This window comes from Oryx dammah, unplaced genomic scaffold, assembly GCF_014754425.2.
Source record: "Oryx dammah isolate SB20612 unplaced genomic scaffold, SCBI_Odam_1.1 HiC_scaffold_28, whole genome shotgun sequence".
In the NCBI taxonomy this organism is placed as follows: Eukaryota; Metazoa; Chordata; class Mammalia; order Artiodactyla; family Bovidae; genus Oryx; species Oryx dammah.
In genome coordinates this window covers 89,676,825-89,692,088 of record NW_024070212.1, presented here as the reverse complement: position 1 = coordinate 89,692,088, position 15,264 = coordinate 89,676,825, and the positions used below count along the sequence as shown (strand labels likewise).

The 15,264-nt window shown below is 48.7% G+C and overlaps 1 non-coding gene across 1 annotated transcript; it reads left to right on the top strand.

The window, feature by feature from the left end:
- Nucleotides 1-13,520: 13,520 nt before the first annotated feature.
- On the top strand, nt 13,521-13,593 carry TRNAK-UUU. The gene has a single exon. It is a non-coding gene; the product is annotated as a tRNA-Lys (tRNA).
- Nucleotides 13,594-15,264: the final 1,671 nt, after the last annotated feature.

The following is a 15,264-nucleotide window of genomic DNA, read 5'->3' as shown; positions in this document are numbered from 1 at the left end:
TGTCCAAAGTGCCTGGCCTGGAGTTCAGTCCCATGAAGTCAAGGAGAAGGCTCCATAAAGCTTTCTGCTGTGTCCAGTCCCAGGAGAGTGCTCCCCGCTTGCCTCCTCCATCCTGCCTTGGGCCAACACGCCTCTGTTTTCATTCACCTGCCATGTCTTTGCTGCTGCTAGTCCCTTTGCCTGGAACACCTTCTCCCAAATAAAGGCTTCCCCTTATTTCCTCACCCCCCCAAGTCTCTGATCAGACATCACCAGAGCCCTCCCTAATGGACCTCTATGGAATGGCACCTGCTCCTCCCTTACCCTGTTCTATTTTTCTCCATAGCAACCATTACCACCTGACATATGTTTGTTTATTTTTTCTTACCTATTTCCTTCATTAGAATTTAAGCACTGTGGGTGGGAGTTTTATCCTCACTTTTAGAGCTGGTACTCAATAAAAATGTGTTAAATGTTGAATAAAATAATGCACTTAGCAAAGGCTTCCTGAACATCTGGCGTGAACTGGGCATCACAGTAGTTGCTAAGAATATAGATAATCTCCTTCTGTGTGAAGTTTACAGCCCAGCAGGAAAGATGGTGTTAATTCTGTAGGCACACAGGTAAACATGTTCTGATGAACTGGGCCAAGGAGAGGATGATCCCAAGGGGAAGGTGTGGTGGTCAAGTAGGCCTTCTCTGTGGAGGTGATGTTTGAATTCTAAAGGATGTGTGAGAGTGAACTCCTAAAGGGAGAATGTTCCAGGCTGGAAAGGGAAGTCTCTTCAGTAGGGAGGAAGCTACCAGGTGGAGTTATTGCTAGCTGGTCCTCATGGCAGGAGCAGAATGCCCAGCCATTCTGCAGGTGTCCCTTGCCATGGTATCAGAGAATCCCCAGAGCAGAAAACAAGAGCTCTTTCCCACAGCTAAGGAGAGGTACTGCGGGGTAATGCTTCAGATAGGGTGTTACCGTAGCAATGCGTGTGAGCTAAGTCACTTAGGTCATGTCTGACTCTTTGCAATCCTATGGACTGTAGCCCACCAGGCTTCTCTGTCTATGGGATTCTCCAGGCTAGAATACTGGAGTGGGTTGCCATGCCTGTAAATGGCTGGAGTGAAAATGGGCTGACCACTTTCACAACCATCTTGATGGCAACTATGGAATGAGAAAGAAATAAAGAAAATAGCAAGTATTGGCAAGCATACAGAGAAATTGGAACCCTTGGGCACCATTGGTGGGAATGTAAAGCTGTCCAGCCACTGTGAAAAACAGGATGGTGATTCCTCAAAAAGTTGCACATAGAATTACCATATAACCCACCAATTCCCATCTCTAGGTATAGACCCCAAACATTGAAAGTAGGATTCAAACAGATATTTGTGTACTGATGATCATAGCAGCATTATTCTGAATAGCTAAAAGATGGAAACAACTCAAATGTCCATCAACAGATGAATGGAAAAACAAAACATGGTATAGCCAGTCAATGGAATATTATTCAGCCTTGAAAAAGGAATGCAAAAATCTGACATGTCTGCAACATGGATGAACCTTAAAGACATTATGCTATGCTGTGTGAAATAAGCAGACACAAAAGGACACAAAATGTTGTATGAATCCACTCATATGAGGTACCTGGAATAGTCAAATTCATAGAGATGGAAATTAGAACAGTGGTTGCCAGAGCTGAGGGAGGAGAGATGGGTAGTTAATGTCTAATGGGTACAGAGTTTTGTTTGGGGAAGATGAAAAAGTGTTGGTGCTGATGGTTACACTACAATATGAATACACTTAAGGCCACTAAACTGGATGCTTAAAATTGGTGTATATTTACCACGATAGAAAAAAAGAGAGAGAAAAAAGTCTAGGGTGAGACTGATGAGGCAGGGCACAAGAGGGGTCCAATGCAGGATATCATGAGGCTTCAGGGAGGCGCTGAAAAGGGGGGAAGCTTTTAAACTAGCCCCGTGGTGGTGGGTGGAATGGCGTGGGGGATAGTCAGGAAAAGCTGTCTGGAGGAGGCCAGGTTTAAGTAGGAGTTAGGCGGTGGGAGGACATGTTTCCGACAGAAGGGACAGCATAATTAATTAATTCACTCCGCTGAGGCTGGACCTTTCAGGGCTTTGGGTGTCATGCTAAGAAGTTTGGTCTTTGTCTGCTGGTAGGAGCTTTAACCAGGGGGTGACCTATTGGTGCTTCAGAAAGAGCACTCAGGGGGCCATTGTCGAAAGCCAAGGGTGGAGTTCAGTGATGGGCCGGCAGCAACTGCAGTGAAGGGCGCTAGAGCTGGCTAGGTGGGGAGAAGCTGAAGGATGAGAATTTCCGGGGCTCAGTAGCCGAAAGAATGTAAGGACGCTAAAAGGACTCCCCAGCTTCTGGTGTGGGTGACGGGTCTGCCAGTCTGGGAGCCCCCCCGAGGTCGAGCAGGTCTGTGGGTGGGGAGTGTGAAGAGGTCACGTGATAAGTTTGAAAAGCCCATCGGCTGTTCAGATGGAGATATCCAGGAGACAGGTAGATAATGAGTCTGGAGCCCGGGAGACCACTCTGCTCTAAAGATGTAGCCTGGAGAGCCATCAACACCTAGAATTTAGATTCAAGCCGGAAAGGGTAGCTGAGGTGCCCCAAGCATAACCTGTGAGGAAGAAGACATGAGGGCTTGGTTCCCACAGTGTGGACCTCAGGGCATCAGCAATGCTAATGCTCCTGAAACCTTCTCCTACCAGTTTCAGGACCCCAGCTCTCATCTGATTTCCTTCCTTCCCCTCTGACTCTTCTGTTATCCTTTGAAGATTCCTTTTTCTCCAGCCTCCTCTTAAAATTTTATTAGTCAGGCTATTGCTGATCCAATGTTACATAACAAAGAGCCCCCGTGTTTCAGTGGCTTATAATAAAAGCTATTTCTTTCTCACTCATATGTCCACAGTCAACTGGACAGTTCTGCTTCAGAGTGTAATTTGAACCTGCTCTGTGGGTCTCCCCTGCCAGGGCTCAGGCTGAGAGGCAGAAGCTGCCTGGCATGTTTTTTTTTTTCCCTCTGACATATTTTTTTTTTAGAGTGGGAGAAAAGAGCACCAGGGGCCAAGCCAGCCATGCAAGCACTGCATCTGCTCACAAGTCACACAGTCAACCTCAGCCTCAGTGGGGCAGAGAAGACTATGCCTCCCACAGGAAGGGGGTGGATATTTGCTGAACAGCAACACAGTCTACCACAAATGAGCATCTCTCAGGCTGTGTGCTTGACCTTCTCTTTCTTGTTGGGCAAGTTCAGCCATGCACTTGGCATAGACCACACCTGACCTTCGTGATGACTTGAATCTATCCTACTGACCCAGAGTTTTTTCTCAGCACTATATCTGTGTAATTACAAGGCAGTCCCACCTGGATATTCCTTGAGCACATCAGAGCTCAAGTGTCCAGAACTGCACTCTTCCTTTCTCCCTATCTGATTCCTATTCAGTCCCTATTTCTATATACCATATCACCAGAAACCTGAGCATGGATCTCTGTTCCTTTTCTTCCTCACCTCCAGCCCGCACCAGGGTTGATCAGCTGGATCTAGTAAATTCCCCACGGTCTCTCCCTGCACCGACATCACTGCATTCCAGTCCTAGATTCCAACCCCTAATGGATCTCCCTGCCTTCAGACTCTCCCCCACTATCCCTCGCCAGACAGAGGGATGCATTAAGGCACAGATGTGACCATGACATGCTCCTGCTTCAGTGCTTAAAAGTGGTTTTCTGAAAACTCTTCATCTCATGCAGGATGAAGCCCAAGGTCCTCAGCAAAAAAGTTCAAGGTCCTTCACAGTCTGGCTTCTCTCTCTCTCTGCAGCCCGTTGCTCCCCAATGTCCTGAGCAGTGGGGGTGGATGTGATGATGCCCAGGACTTTGCAGCTCACAGAGGAAGCAGACAGCTCCACCGGTACTTATGATACATGTGACAAGTGTCATGTTGGAGTATAAAGCTGTTTTACATATTGCAGGGGTGCTAAGCTGGTGCAGCGGGTCAGGGAAGGTGGCCTGGAGAAGGTGGTCTTCCTTGGACCATAATGCGAGTGACAGGCGTTCTCAGAAAGAAGGTGAAGATGGAGCTCTGAGGAGCACCAGCAGGTCTGATGGAAGAGAAGCTGGAGAAGGAGACCAAGGAGGCCTGTCCAGAGGGGCCAGTGGGGAGGAACCTGGGGAGGGGTGCCAGGGAAGACAGTGCTGCAAGGAGGAAGCTGAATGCCTAATGGTGGCTGAGCAGCAGAGTGCACAAACAAGGCTTTCAGACAGCTGGTGAGGGCAGTTTTAGGGGAGTGATGGGGACAGAGGCCGATTGCGGTGATGGACATGTGGTAGGGGAACCATATAGAGACAGTCAGTGAAGCCCGCTCTTTCAAGAAGTTTGGCTGAGGGGCTTTCCTGGTGGCTCAGAAGTAAAGAATCCGCCTGCCAACACAGGAGACATGGAATTGATCCCACATGCTCTGCAGTAAGGAAGCCTGTGCACCACAACTATTGAACATGTGCTCTAGAGCCGGGGAACTGCAACTACTGAAGCCCGTGCCTAACTGCAACTACTGAAGCCCGTGCCTTAGATCCGGTGCTCCACAGCTAGAGAAGCCACTGCAATGAGAAGCCTGTGTATTGCAACTTGAGGGTTGCATTCTCTGCTACTACAGAAAAGCAGCAACTGAGACTCAGCACAGCCAAAAATAAATAGATTATTTTTTTTAAGTAGAAGTTTGGCTGAAGCCTGGACAGGAAGGGCTATGGGAGAGAATGGTTACATGTTTATGTATGGCTGAGTCCCTTCCATGTTCACCTGAAACTATCGCAACATTGTTAATCAGCTACACCCCAATACAAAATATCTTTGGTGTTAAAAAAAAAAAGTAAAATAAAAAGAAGTTTGGCTGTGAGCAAGTAAGAGACAGACCAGCCCCTTGGGGTAAGGAACTTTGCTTTGTTTGGGTTGAAAACAGGAGACACTAGACCTGTGGAGATGCTCATTAGAAGGAGGGAGTAGTGAGGAGGAGGCTGGAGGTCCTAAGTGGATGTCCAACACGATGTAACAGCAAAGTTCCTAAGAAGGTGAGAAGGTAGGAGCCAACACCAATGAGAACCTCTCTGGGAATAAGACAAGGAGACTGGGTCTGCGCCCTCGAGGTACTCACTGTCTACAGTGGGTGGGCGGCGGTGGGGGGGACCTTTACTGAGGAGATAAGCTTGGAGCTGGGGCTTTGAAGGCTGAGCAGGAGTTTGCTAGGCACCCCAGCAGGGGCAAAGGGATTCCAGGCAAGACAGCATCATGACACCTGGAACAACTAACAGGTGAGAGTCCACGGTTGGCTCAAGGGGTTCTGGGGGTGACATGATGTAAGAGGGGCCCTGGCAAGAGTTGGCACCTTCTGCGTTGACTTTGTGAATACCTGGGAACTTGGGGCCCAACATAATAGGCACCTGTGGACCCCAAAGAAAGCCAGGGACTGTGTCCTGTTCACCTCTGTGCCACCCAGGACCTGGTTGACAGGTGCACTGAGTGAATGAAGACTCTGTGCTCCAACAGCATACATCCATCCTGAGGGTGAATGTTGTGAAGACTGCAGGCTTTTCTCATTCATTGCACTGGGCTGGGGTACCCAGTGAGCACGTCCCTGGGAGCTACCCCTCCCATGGGGTCGGCCCCTGGGGGGCCAAGGACTAGAAAGCCTAAAGGAGGGTATGGCGGCGACACTCTCCCTCAGCTATCTGGGACACTCTCAGAGCAGAGCTCACCGGCTTGGTCTCCCATTCTGAGCTCCGTTTCCACGGAAACAGACATCAGCAACCGTCAAAGTCCCCGCTTTCAAACACAGGTCTCTTCCAAAACTTACTCTCACATGATTCATCGACTCTACAATGGTAGCAACCCACCCTCCACCACTCTGTGAGGAAGAGAGGCGGGCACCGTGGGAAGAGCCAAACTCAAACATGGGGTCCTGGCTCCCAGGTCAGCGCTCTGTCCTTTGTCTAGCGCTGCCCTCAATCCAGGAAGCCCAGAGCCCTACTGCCTCCTTCACCTGGGCCTTAGTTCACCCATCTGTCCAGATAATGGGGCACAGTACCTGAAGTCCACAGGTGGTCAGGGTCAGCCTGGGAGCCTGATCCTAGCACAGCCTGCAGTCTCCAAGGCTGATGCTGCTGGAACTCAAGGTCAGCTTCCTGGTCACTAAGGGCTGGGGACTTGCCCCCTGCACACTGGAGCAGGGAGGGGATGGGGGCACAGAGCAGGCTCGGGAAAAAGGCTTCTCAGCCCTGTCCAACGGGCTCTGTCCCTCTCCAGCCCTGGAATGCGGTCTGTCCACCTGGCCTCCAGCCTCCACCTTCAGGCTCCTCTGCTCTATCCCTGTCCTGCGGTTCACTGCTTGCTGCATCGCTGCACTTCCAGCCTCTGTACCGCTTCTGTCTCTCTTCATACAGTCCCCTTTTGGTCATTTTGTGAGCTTGTCAGGTTTTTACCTGTCTCTCTGGGTTTCTCTGTTCTCCCACTAGAGAGACCCATGAGGACAGGGGTTTTTGTGTCATCCATTGTTGAATTCACAGTGCCCAAGACAGTACCTGGCACATAGTAGGTGCTTGGCAAACATTTGCCAAATGAATTCTCTCTGTATGCCTGTCAAGTTTCTTCTGTCTTCTGTGCTTCATGCCTTTGCCCCTCTCTTTGTCCTCTCTCGGCCTTGTGCAAGTGTGTCAAGTCTGTTGACTCAGGTCTGACTCTTTGCGGCCCTATAGCCCTGACTGTGGCCCACCAGGCTCCTCTGTCCATGGGATTCTCTAGGAAAGAATACTGGAGTGAGTTGCCATGCCCTCCTCCAAGGGATCTTCCTGACCCAGGGATCGAGCCCATGTCTCATGTCTCCGGCACTGGCAGGAGGGCTCTTTACCACCAGCGTACCTGGGAAGCCTGCTGCTATTCTATTCCTTTGTACCTCTGCTTCTCTCTCTTTTCTGTCTTTGTCTATCTCTTTTGCTCAGTCTCTCTTATTTTCTCTCTCCCTCTCTTACTGTTCTTCCTTGTAATTGCTGCCTCCCCTCTCTCTCTCTCTCTCACACACACATAAAACCATCTGTGGCATTCTTTCCTGTAAATGTTTCCTAGGTTGATGTGGGTTTAGGAAGTCTCACTTTAAGCCTTCAGCCTCAACCCTCAGACAGCCGCCTACACACATTCCCCCTCCCCTAATTACATTATAAACAGGACCAGGCACTGGGGCAGCTCACAGCAAAACTGGGAAGTCAGCGATTTGTTTCCAGTGCCTTCCGCTGGCTCCTGAGTTGCTGCTTTCCCCTGCTCAGTGCCCTTGTCCTTCCTGAACAGCAGATCTCCTGTCCCCCCACCCAGGGCCAAAAGACTGCAGCTCCCAGTGATCTGCTGTAGGGGAAGGCTCCAAGGCAGCCCCTAACTGCCTTGTGGGACCCTAGTCACCACCAGCCTCTTCAGGGGCTTGTCTGAGAATTTCTTCTTAGGGGTCTGGGGGAAGATGAAGGCTTTGCCCCAGGAAGAGGCATTTTAGAAGCATGAGGGCGCAATGTGTGGCAGGTTCAGAAAAAGAGGCTGTATAAAGCAAGAGAGTTCCAGAAAAACATCTATTTCTGCTTTATTGACTATGCCAAAGCTTTTGACTGTATGGATCACAATAAACTGTGGAAAATTCTGAAAGAGATGGGAATACCAGACCACCTGACCTGTCTTGAGAAACCTGTATGCAGGTCAGGAAGCAACAGTTAGAACTGGACAGGGAACAACAGACTGGTTCCAAATAGGAAAAGGAGTACATCAAGGCTGTATATTGTCACCCTGCTTATTTAACTTATATGCGGAGTACATCATGAGAAACGCTGGACTGGAATAAACACAAGCTGGAATCAAGATTGCTGGGAGAAATATCAATAACCTCAGATATGTAGATGACACCACTCTTACGGCAGAAAGTGAAGAACTAAAGAGCCTCTTGATGAAAGTGAAAGAGGAGAGTGAAAAAGTTGGCTTCAAGCTCAACATTCAGAAAACGAAGATCATGGCATCCGGTCCCATCACTTCGTGGCAGATAGATGGGGAAATAGTGGAAACAGTGGCTGACTTTATTTTTCTGGGCTCCAAAATCACTGCAGATGGTGATTGTAGCCATGAAATTAAAAGACGCTTACTCCTTGGAAGGAAAGTTATGATCAACCTAGATAGCATATTAAAAAGCAGAGACATTACTTTGTCAACAAAGGTCCATCTAGTCAAGGCTATGGTTTTTCCAGTGGTCATGTAGAGATGTGAGAGTTGGACCATAAAGAAAGCTGAGTGTGGAAAAATTGATGCTTTTGAACTGTGGTATTGGAGGACTCTTGAGAGTCCCTTGGACTGTAAGGAGATCCAACCAGTCCATCCTAAGGGAGATCAGTCCTAGGTATTCATTGGAAGGACTGATGCTAAAGCTGAAACTCCAATACTTTGGCCACCTGATGCAAAGAGCTGACTCATTGGAAAAGACCCTGATGCTGGGAAAGATCAAGGGCAGGAGGCAAAGGGGACGATAGAGGATGGATGGTTGGATGGCATCATCGACTCGATGGACATGGGTTTGGGTGGCCTCCAGGAGTTGGTGATGGACAGGGAGGCCTGGCATGCTGCAGTTCATGGGGTTGCAAAGAGTCGGACATGACTGAGCGACTGAACTGACCTGATACCCCTAGATAACCAGCCTTGCAGACAGCTTCTACAAAAGAGACTGTGGGATGTGGTCTCGGAACCCTGTATAGAGTCCCACAGAACACCTGCTTCAACCTCAGCTCTGCTCCTTATTCTGCATGGCCTCGGGCAAGCTACTTGACCTCTCTGAGTCTATTTCCTCATTTGGAGAATGGGAGTCAGGATACCATCCTTTTGGGGTGAGATCTAGAATAAAGTACTTAAAGTACTTAACATATAGTACATGCCCAGTGAATATCATTTAAACAGGCAAAAATAGGGTAAGGATGGATGAAATATGTGCTGTTCTGGCACTGAAGGCGTCTCATATGATTAAGAGCTCTAGCGTCGGGGTCAGAGAGGCCTAAGGGTGAGGCATGGTTCTGCCCTGTACTTCTGTACCATTGACCCTCCATAAGCCTGGATTTCCTCATCTGTAGAACAGAGACCACCACACCAACTCTTTAGGTTTTTGGACGATTAAATAAAAGCTGCAAGTGCTTAGCCAAGTACCTGGCCTGCCTTGTGATCAGGAACTCTTAGATGATTCTAGTTTTCCAAATGTAAGCCTATTGACTGTCACAGCTATTCTAAAAGTGGGTATCATTTCACCCATTTTCCAGGGGAGGAAGCTGGACTTGGAGAAGAGGGGTGATTTACCATGTTATCCAGCTCGCAGGAGGCAGGGTGAGGACTGGAATCAGGCATCCTGACTCCAGCCTATTTCTTGGCATCATCACTGATTTAACTTCTCTCCCCTCCAGAGTTTCCCAAAATTAGGAACCTGAGCCCTAGCACTAAGCCTTCCCTGAACAAGCTCAGGTGCTCACCATCTAGGCAATGATGTGATTGCAAGAGGAAGCGCATTGTGGAAGCAAGACCCCTTCTCTGGGAGGCTAAATACCTGGGCTTATCCAGGACACCCCAAGCTCTTAAATTTGATGTAGAACCATAACTGGTGGGAAAGGAGTGTGGAGAGCCAGGAGCCACCAGCAATAGGACATGTGAAGTCCTTTAACAAAAGGGTGTCTGCTGACATGAGTTCCAAGGATGTGTTATTCATGAATGTGGCTCATCCTATATAGCGACAGGGAAACAAGAATAGTAGGTGTGGCACCCCACTGGCACCCTGAGGCCTCCTAAGGAGGGAGGGCAGGAGGGAAGAGATGGAGGTGCTGGCTTCCAGGAATTATCCTGGAGACAGTGAAAGAAGGTCAAGGCAGCAAACAAGGCTGGGCACACCTGGAGCCTGTGACTTCAGGACCGAGTCTCCCAAATGCCTTGGGTCTGGGATCAAACCCAGTGGGTAGCCTGGAGGGGAGGACCCAGCTCAGTCACGACATCTCGAGCACATATGCCCCATTCTGTTCCCTGTGCTGTGTTAATTCGCTTCAGTCATGTCTGACTCTTTGGGACCCTATGAACTGGATCTCACCAGGCTCCTCTGTCCATGGGATTCTCCAGGCAAGAATACTGGAGTGGGTTGCTGTGCCCTCCTCTAGGGGATCTTCCCGACCCAGGGATTAAACCCACGTCTCCCGCATTGGCAGGAAGATTCTTTACCACTAGCATTATCTGGGAAGCCCCATTCTGTTCCCTACATACTTCAATTCCGAGAGCAGGATGGGACTGCTAACTGAGCTGTCTGCGGGTGCATGGAAGGGTCCTTCTGGGAAGACAGTGGGAATAGAGATTAGCAGCAGAGTCTCTGGCTGATGGAAGTGCCTGATAACACTAATCCCCCCCGCATTTTTTTATTTTTCCAACTTGTCAGAGCTGTGAGTCACCGTCTAAATGAAGGGATTCCCACGCCTAGGTGCTGGTTGGCTGGTAGGTGCCAAAACAAATCAAAGACCCAGGAGCGAAGTGCTTGGCTAGGTTTGAGCAAGGCGCTGGGGTGGCAGGCATTGTAGGCGTGGCACTGTCACTTCTTGGGAAATGAACTATCTTCGGAGCAGCTAATTTCTCTGCTAGGTATTTACTGATCCTCTGCCACTTTGCAGACATGATTCCAGTTCCAAAACCTTGCAACGGAGGGATTGTGTGTGAGATTCGTTAATGAGTTAAAAGAAAGCAGGACCAGGGAAATGAAATAGAATGAAAATAAGCGATACATCTACTGGGATTGAGCACCAGGTGAAGCTATAAGCTCCTCACTGGCCAAGGCAAAAAGGGAAACATGCTCACTTACGGAGCTCTTGACGCAAAGGAGATAAAAACTACATTTGTGGAATACAAACTATATTTGTTGAGTACCATCTGGTATTTTTAACATATATAATCTCATTTCCTTCCCAATGCTTGCACCAACAAGCCATTGTAATTCCCATTTTCAGGGAAGAAGAATGAATCTCAGATGTGGTGGATACTCTGATGGCGCTTCACTGGGATGTCCTCCCAGGACTAGTGCACTCAGCCCTCAGCTACAGGGAATCTGGGCTGCTGACACCTCACAACAGCATTCCGCCCTGTGCCTTTGCTTGCAAGGAACTAGTTCACCCAAAGTGACACCCTCCTTCCCTTTCAAGTAGAGCTTCCTAGAACTGCTGAGGGGCTAGAAGTTCCAGATGTTTCCATCAGGGGACACAGTAATAAGAGTTCCAGTAAACTTCAAATATGGCTGCTGCCTGATTATTTTGAGCTCCTTGAGCTAACAGCAAGGAGAGGAATTTCCATCCTGGCAGCGGTGGCTGGCCCTGGTCATTGGGAGAAGCAGAGAAGGATCTGTGTCATGCTCAGATGGGGCTGTCCTGTGTACTACATGCCTTGCTTTCGTGGCACATGAACAAGTCAAGCAATGAGTGGTAAGGTAGGCTTCAGACCCTTCATGGTTGAGGGTCTGGGTTTCCACCAGGAAGGTTGCCTAGACCAGAAAAGATGTTAGCAGAAGGTGAGGGGACTCCAGATCAGGTAGGAGGACAGTGATCACTGGTATCAGTTGTAGTCTTGAGATCAACTTCCACAACTGGTGCTGTAGTTCACCCTACTAACCCTTCTCTTGCGAGATTCCCAGGGAACAAACCCAGCTGGAATTTTGGAGAGATGATTCCCACATGGGTCAACCTCACAGAAGCAAATGGATCAGGGCCATGCAAGGGATGGGCTGTAGTGATCCCCCACCTAGATCACTTCTTTAAGGCTGATCCACCCATCCTCAGCTGCTTGGAATATAACTGCAGGGATCCCCCTCCAGTGTTCCCCCCACTCCAGCGGGCAGCTGATGTGGAGCTGCAGTGCCCAGCTACCTCGCTTCAATCTGGGACACCTTTGAAAGACCATCCCAGCTCCAGGGCTTTATCTAGAATCAGCTGAGGCCTCAGTTACAGCCACATTGCAAACCAACTCGTACCTGTGACCAGTCCTGCCTTCCCGCCTTCCTTACAGGCACATCTCCCATTGGGAAGGCACACTTCCCAATAAACCTTGGGCCACCGCTGGGTCTCAGTCAGGGACAGTCAGTTTCCAGAGAACTCAATCAAAAGCATGTTGGTAAAGCATGTCAGTTTCCAGAGAACTCAATCAAAAGCATGTTGGTAAACTCAAGCTCTCAGTTCAGATGCACATCTGCCCCACGGTGTCAAGGAGGCAGTTTCTCAAAGGAAGCAAAAGAGTTTTTCCATTGAGTTGTAAAATTTTATTAAATATTTATTAAAGGCTCAAAAGGTTTAAAACGTATATACTCTTTATGAGAGGAATCCCAGTTTTACAGGTACTGTTGTTGCATAGGGCTTCCCACGTGGCTCGGTGGTGAAGAATCCACCTGCCAGTGCAGGAGACAGAGGAAACAGGTTCAACTCCCTGTTAGGGAAGATTCCCTGGAGGAGGAAATGCTGACCCACTCCAGTATTCTTGTCTGAAAAAAGTCCATGGACAGAGGAGCTACAGTTCCTCAGGATGCAAAGAATCAAACACAACTGAGCACACACACACAGTGCTGCCTAACCAACAACCCCATACTTAACGGGAACATCCACTGTTTTCTCGTGTTCAGGGCTTCCATGGGCGTTGGACAGGGCAGGGCAAGGATGCCATCCTCTGTCACACAGTGTCTGAGGACTCAGCTAACAAGATTCCAACAGCTGGGGCTGGGATCTTCCAGAGGTTCCTTCTCTCACACATCTGGTGCCCAGGCTGCTGCTGCTGCTGCTAAGTCGCTTCAGTCGTGTCCGACTCTGCGACCCCATAGACGGCAGCCCACCAGGCTCCCCTGTCCCTGGGATTCTCCAGGCAAGAACACTGGAGTGGGTTGCCATTTCCTTAGGCTAGGATGACTCAAAAGTTGGGTTCAGCCAGGATTATTGTGGCCTCTCCGTGTGACTTTGCTGTGTTTCACATGGGAGAATCTTGAGAGGGTGCTTTCCGAAAATCCGAGGTAGAAGCTGCAGGAATCTTTATGATCTGCCCTCAGAAGTCACATATCATCATTCTTGCTGTACTCCAGTGGTCAAAGCTTCACAGTTTCTTCCAGATTTCACGTGGGACAACTTGATAGGACGAATATCAAAGAATTTGCAGCCCTCTGTTTTTTCAAATACCACCCGCCACTTGTAGGAATTTATCATAGGGAACTAATCCAAGTGCTGGAGATCTATGAGAAAGGAAGTTTGCTGCAACATTGTTTCTAATACAGAAAAACTGGAAACAATCTAAATGGCCAAAGACTCTGGGGTTGGTTAAATAATTTATGGTACAGAGTGTCAATACTATGAAATACCATTTAACTGTCATAAAAGATGATATAATATGATGGAATATGTTGCAAAATGGAAAAATTTGGTTGTAGAGCGAACACATAGTAAAATACTTTTTGATTTAAATAATAGAGTTCAGGGAAGTTCCCTGGTGGTCCAGTGTTTAGGATTTGGCTCTTTTACTGCTGTGGGCCCAGGTTCAATCCCTGGTCAGGGAACTAAGATCCCACAAGCTGGGTAGCATGGCCAACAAAGAAAGAATAAAGTTTTTCTAAATTACAGAAATATTCAACAAACGAATTTTTTCTGTGCCAGCCCTGAGCTGCTGCTGCTGCTGCTGCTAAGTCGCTTCAGTCGTGCCCGACTCTGTGCGACCCCATAGACGGCAGCCTACCAGGCTCCGCCATCCCTGGGATTCTCCAGGCAAGAACACTGGAGTGGGTTGCCATTGCCTTCTCCAATGCATGAAAGTGAAAAGTGAAATATAGAGTAAATAAGAACTAGCTCCTTGCTATGAAAGAACTTAAGAGTCTGAGGGTAAGGACAGTAGTAATAGTAGAGAGAGATACATAAGAGGAAGTAGGTTTCTATTTGCTGACTTTCCAGAGGAGATGACATTTCAGTTGAGTTTTGAAATAAATTGGCCAGACAAATTAGGAGGGGAGGTGTCGTAGTCATGGAGATTGACCCCCACCCCCACATCTCTTCCACCAATTATAACCTCTTTTCTATTGTTGGCGACTGATTTAGAAATGGGCATGTATGTGACCCTAGCCAATGTGAGGTGAGGGAATGTCTGCTAGGGGGCTTCTAAGAAGAGTTACCAAGTGCACAATAAAGAGACACTTGGCATGGTCTTTTTATTTATTTACTTACTGGCTGCTCTGTGTCTTCGTTGCTCTGCACAGGCTTTCTCTGGTTGCGGCGAGTGGGGGCTACTCTTTGTTGGGAGGCTCGGGCTTCTCATCGCAATGGCTTCTCTTCTTGTGGAGCACGGGCTTAGTTGCTCTAAGGCATGTGGAGTCTTCCCGCACTAGGGGTCAAATTCTTCATCGCTGAACCACCAGGGAAGTCCTCGGCATGGTCTCTTTTTCTTCTGGTGGATGTTGTCATGTCTAGGAGTGAAGTATGAGTCTCCTATCATCTTCTTCCAACCTGGAGAGGATTCTATGTTAGAATGAATCTGATCCCAAGAGTGGCAGAGAAAAGGGACCAAAAACAGCTGACTTCATGTTTTTGAGCTGCTAATTGTATAGCGCCTAGGACCCATCGTACCTCCATGCCAAGTGAAAGAAGGGATTTCCTGATTGTGTGAGCCAGTTTGAGACGAAGTGTTCTGCTACTTGCCACTGAGAATGGTAACTATTGCAGAAGAGCATTCTAGGCACCAGGGTGAGAGAGACTGGCTTGTAGTTCAGTGTGGTGGCAGGAGAAGTTGTATAGGAAGGAGGAATGCCAAGGGCTGATGACAGAGAGGCTATCAGGGCCTGGTCTTGACAAGATTATGCCACCGAGGTTTCCAAGACTTCATCCTGAGGGCAATGGGGAGACAGCCAAGACTTTTCAGCAGTGAAGTGATGTGTTCAAATCTGTATCTTAGGAAAATCGCTCTGATAAGAACAGTTCGCAGGAGAGACGAAAAGAGAGTGTGAGTGTGTGTGTGTGTGTGTGTGTGTGTGTGTGTGTGTGTTAGGGTAGGGAGATCATTTGGAAGACTGGGCAATGGCAGTGAGAGGGAGAGCGGGAGAAAGTCAGGACACATTAAGGAGTCAGAGGTGGGTGCCAGGCTGGATGATGGTCTGACTGTGGTGGAGAAGAGAGGGGAAGAGGCAGCCTCCCAGGACTCAGGCTTGGGCATCTGGGAGAATGGTGCTACCGTGTCCTGAGAA